Source organism: Xiphophorus couchianus, chromosome 4 (assembly GCF_001444195.1).
Source record: "Xiphophorus couchianus chromosome 4, X_couchianus-1.0, whole genome shotgun sequence".
In the NCBI taxonomy this organism is placed as follows: domain Eukaryota; kingdom Metazoa; phylum Chordata; class Actinopteri; order Cyprinodontiformes; family Poeciliidae; genus Xiphophorus; species Xiphophorus couchianus.
Window position 1 is genome coordinate 35,688,285 of NC_040231.1, and position 5,362 is coordinate 35,693,646.

Here is a 5,362-nt window from a genome sequence, read left to right on the forward strand (position 1 = left end):
TGGATGCCTGTGAACAGAGATGGGTGGCAAAGCTGGCTTCTTACGTCTTTGATATTAAATATATCCCTGGCTCTAAAAATGTGGTGGCAGATGCCTTAAGTCGCCATCCCTTTGTCAAATCTGCTGTGGGAAGGAGGCTGTTGCAGAGCCCACACAGCCAGCTACTTAATGAGGCCCTCCCTGTTTCATCTGGTTCAGTACAAGAGGCTTTCAGACAGTCAAGTGCCAAAGACCAGGACTCCAACGTGTTGCACTTACCTGACAGCACAAAGTTTCAGTCCTTCACAAAAGATGATGTTCATGCTCTTCTTGAGACACACAGTGCATGGGAGTCTGCTGCTAGAGTACGAGCTGTTGACACCCTTGAACATCTGCCCCAACTGATCCTCCCATCTCAAGATGATCAACCTGTGTTTTCAGAAACTGTATTGAGAGAAAAACAGCATAATGACCCTGTGTTATCAAGAGTGTTATACTATGTTAATCGTGGCCGTCGTCCGTCAAGAAGAGAAAGGTCGAATGAACAAACAATGGTCATTAAATACCTCAAACACTGGGAGAAGTTTGCTGTGTCCAATGACATCCTCTACAGACTGTCTAAAGACCAAATTACCCGTAAGAGACGCCACCAGTTCGTGGTCCCTTATTCTCTCAAGGCTGATGTTCTCAAAGGGATACACGACAATGCTGGTCATCAAGGGCAGTTCAGAAGTTTGGCTATTGCTCGTCAGAGGTTCTTCTGGCCCCATATTGACCGTGATGTCAAAGAGTATGTTCGCCAGTGTCCCAGATGTGTCATCGCAAAGTCCCCCGATCCAGATGGTCGAGCACCTCTTGAGAGTATAAAAACATCTGCACCACTGGAGATTGTGTGTATAGACTTTTGGACAACGGAGGATTCTAACAACAAGTCTATTGATGTGCTGGTTGTAACTGATCATTTTACGCGGCTTGCTCAGGCCTTTCCTTGCCGTGACCAATCTGCAAAACAAGTGGCGAGGCAGCTTTGGGACAAGTACTTTTGCATCTATGGTTTTCCTGAGAGAATCCATTCTGACCAAGGCCCATCCTTTGAAAGTCAGCTCATAAGCGAACTGTTGAAAGTTGCTGGTGTGAGAAAATCCCATACGACCCCCTATCATCCAGTGGGTAACGGCAGTGTGGAACGCTTCAACAGAACACTGGGAAACATGATAAGAGCACTTGCACCAGATGCAAAACAGAATTGGCCACAAAAACTTCAGACATTGACCTTCATGTACAACTGCAGTCAATGAAACCACAGGCTATGCCCCTTTTTATCTGATGTATGGGAGAGTGCCATGCCTCCCTGTTGACGTGCTTTTTAAGAACATTCTCCAAGATCCTGAAATTGGTGGATATGATAAGTATGTACTGTCCCTGACTAAAGATCTTCAAGATGCTATGGCCATAGCTCAAAATCATGCAAACAAGGAACAAGATCGACAGGCTGTTCTCTACAATCGCCAAACTAAAGGGAAATCTATTGGGGTTGGCGACCGTGTTTTAGTATCAAACAAGCGTGAAAGAGGCAAACGCAAAACTGCTGACCGCTGGGAGTCTACTGTGTACACCATTGTGGGCGTGAACCCTACAACTCACACATATCAAATAAAACACCCCACCACCGGTCAAGTTCGAGTTGTGCATCGTAACCTCTTGATGCTAGTGAACTTCCTTCCTGTTGATACATCCAGTCAGCCTGTTGACTCTGCTGCCCTCACAACTGAAAGCTCTGACATTAACTCTATTTCAGATGTTCTGGGATCAGTCATGCAGGAAACGATTCAAGAATCAGAACACAAGACTGGGTCAGCTCCCTATCTGATGAGCCCCTTGATGTTGCCCCTGTGAATGACTCTGATGGAGATGTTGTCTCTGCAGCACAGGCAGACGGGGAATCTCTGTTGCCCCCTAGTGAGATGGACTGTGACAATAATCCCTCAAATGCTTCAGTTGACACACAGAGTGTTTGTCCACACACTTCACTAGTTGCACTTCATTTATTTATTTTCCGTTATGGTGATAATTCAGCACTTTAATCATTTCGGTCAAAATTCAGCAGGGGTGGGTGTAACAGAGAGAAAAGTGTGTATGAATGTGTATGTGAATTTTGCCCAAAATAATAATAATAGTGTGTATGTGTTTGTAATGAGATTGTTGTATCCATGTGTTTGGAGCCACCTGGTGGTGTGATGAGTGGCTGCATGCAACGGGTCCTTCAGACGCTCTCGCGGCTTCTCCACCAGAATTCTGAGGAACGCTGGTGGAGGTTGGTGCGAGAGAGGCAGCTGTTCGCTATTGTTTTTACTTGGGGCCATATTTTTCTAGTTCAACAATTAACGAAATACTGTAAGATCATTTAACAATTACAAATATAATTTATAAAGTTTTCTTGTGGTTGGGCTGGAAAAATATGACCCTATGAGTGGGAGCTGCGCCAGTTGGTGTTTGTGGCTGACCGCTCAGTCAAGAAGGGTTACACTAGTGAGATTTGTTGAGTATCAGTGACGTTAACGTCTGATGAACACGGCCTTTAAGATTCAGGTCACATTTGAAAAGATCGGATACGAATCAAATACACAAGTTGCCTGGGTCGCTTTCGAAAAAATGCGACCTGTATTCAGACTATCAGCTACAGGTCGCATTACAGCAAAAAAAAAAAAAAAAAACAGGAAGTGGAAACTGCAGTGCTTATGATAAGCGCAATATGCTTCACTTAGCTCCTTGATATGAAAAATAGGAAGTTGAATTTTGGGTTTAAATTCAAGTTCCTATCGCTATGCAAACCCTCCACATCTTCTGACCTCCTGTATGCAAAAATCTACATATAATTGCTTTGAATTATACTATTATACTCAAAAGCAATCATTGTATGTACACATGCACATAATCACACAAAGAACCGTTGTTCACTTGGAGTTTTCAGGATTTCAACCGGTGATTGTTTTAACTGCAGTTAAATATGAACAAACTGTCTTCAAAAACTCAATAAAGTTCACAGTTTCCTAACGTTGAAGTCCAGAATGAACGTGTTCAAAGCATCCAAGTTTATAGAAAGCCATCAAGCTCACATATACATAAAATATGACTTTTAGCACCTAAACAGCTCTTTATCTGTGAGCTGCACATGTGGTTTTTGTGTTCAACGTCTGCAGGCTGTTCTTGAGAAAACATCTCAACTCATTATCGCTTTCTTCCCGTGTGAAGAACTACAGCTAAGCTCCCTCAGCACATTCAGGCTAGCTTGGCTCCGCTTAACCGATCCTAGGAAGACGCCGCTGACCGCAGTACCAGGACAGGCCTGCGCTGTGCTCGGTAAGTGCTTGGAAAGAAACATTTCTTCAGTTAAACAGGCGTTTGAAGCAGCTACCGCGTAAAGGCGGGCTGCTTTTATAGCTACTTTGTTTTAATTAACGGAGCAACTAGCATTTGTGTTGGCTAAGCTAACGCGTTAAGGCGGGCTTGGACACTTTTAATATTTTTTGCTGCAATAATTAAATACTCAGACTTATAAAAACAATCTAGACAAACATCAAGGATTTTACCAGATAATTATTTTTTCAGAAGAGCTCATATCATACAGCATTTTCCTTGTATTCAATTAGAGCGCTGTGATTGGATAAAAAAAATGGCCTGTTTTTCATTGTGCTTCTTTTTGCATCCACTACAAATCTGCCAGTCACAAACAGGAGGATCTGCTTATTTAGAGGAGGTATAAAACTGGGAGTAGATCCCCTCCAAGGAAATCCTGTAATCCATCAGCAAAATGTTCCTCTTCACTTTGGTGCTGGTGGTGCTGTTTCTACCGGAAGGCAAGTTTTTGATTACGATTAATATTATTCTAACATTGCATTATTTAGTGTGATTTCATTATATTTAGATTTTCTCCCATTAAAACTTACAATAATAATCTCTTTTCTACTTTTCTTGTTAAACTTTCAAACTTTTTTTCCCTCTCTGTATTTTGTGCTGATGTGATTCAGCCATTTTGTCTTGGTTAAGAAGAGGATTTTGGCATTTAGAAATAATTCTATATAATAGTTTCCTTCATACTTTTGTTGACAATAAATGTTCATTTTCTCCTTGTTTTAATTAGCTGACAACCTGAAATGTAAATGTGAATCTGGCCCCGAGGGAATTGCTCTGATGAAACAACTGAATGTCCTCAAAGAACTATAGTTGTTCAGTAAGAACAAAAGTCTATTATTTAGGTACGTATTTGTGAGGTTTCCTGTTGATGATTCTTAGTTTGGGAACTCATCAGTTTAAAATTTGTGTTCTTTAATTACAGGTGGTGCAAAGTCTGAGCACAACTCCAAAGGTTGCATTAGTCTGAACTGTGTATTAGCTTCTCTGTCAGCTATGGAGCTTACAGAATTGTACAAAACACCAAGTGCTGCAGTGAAGATCTCTGCAACGCCCAGATTAACTACACAAAACCTGGTAATTAATTCATTGATTATGTTTTTCAATACTTTGCACAATTTGAATTTACAGTGCTCACAAACTTTTTTAACTAACTATAGATTTGGATTAAAAAACAGAATACACTTAGTTTTGTAATTCCAGCTTCATATACGTGTTTTAGAAGAAACAAGTTGGTGACAAAAAATTAAAGCTTTTAAGAAAAAATTATAATAATTCTTAATTTCTTTTAAACTGAATAACTATCTCTGTATTTTAGTCTCCACTCCAAATAGAAAAAAGTGCTACAGCTGTGATGAAGAAAACTGCATGAAAACCCTTAAATGTGCAGGGGATGAAAACTACTGCATTGATATAAAAGGTAAAAGGCCAACATGTTTGCATGCTTCATATTTATCATCACAAGAACATTAAGACCAGATACAAATGTGTTACTTGTATCATAACTATTTTCATTTTCACAGGACATGCAGTAGGAGTAACTTTGATGTCGAAGGGATGTGCCTCTAAGTTGGTGTGCTCAGATCATTTTCTTCAGTGATGAGTCAGTTAACTTCACGGCCCCCTGGAACAAAGATTAGCTGCTGCCGGGGCAACTACTGCAACGGCGTCAGCAGCACCATCAGCAAAAGCAGCGCCAGCAGCACCAGTCCCACCCTGCTGCTCCTGTTGGTGCCTCTGTTGTTTTCTAACTTTTTTCTTAGCTCACAGAAGCTACTGAATTGCTGCCATGTTTTCTTTTTAATCACAATTCATTTTCTAAACCTGTTCTTTTTATTTGATTCTATAGCTTGGTTAGCTAAGCAACATGTTATAATCAACAACATCCTCTATACTTTGTTGTTCTATACTAAAATAATCTTCCTCAATAAACACAATTTTTTTTAATTCTGGGTCCAGTACCGATCTGATT

General features: G+C 40.7%; 1 long non-coding RNA gene across 1 annotated transcript; it reads left to right on the forward strand.

Annotated features, from left to right (window-relative positions):
• The first annotated feature begins 4,360 nt into the window (after positions 1-4,360).
• Positions 4,361-4,971, forward strand: LOC114142576 (uncharacterized). Its single transcript, XR_003595056.1, has 3 exons — positions 4,361-4,467; positions 4,709-4,810; positions 4,914-4,971. It is a non-coding gene; the product is annotated as an uncharacterized LOC114142576 (long non-coding RNA).
• Positions 4,972-5,362: the final 391 nt, after the last annotated feature.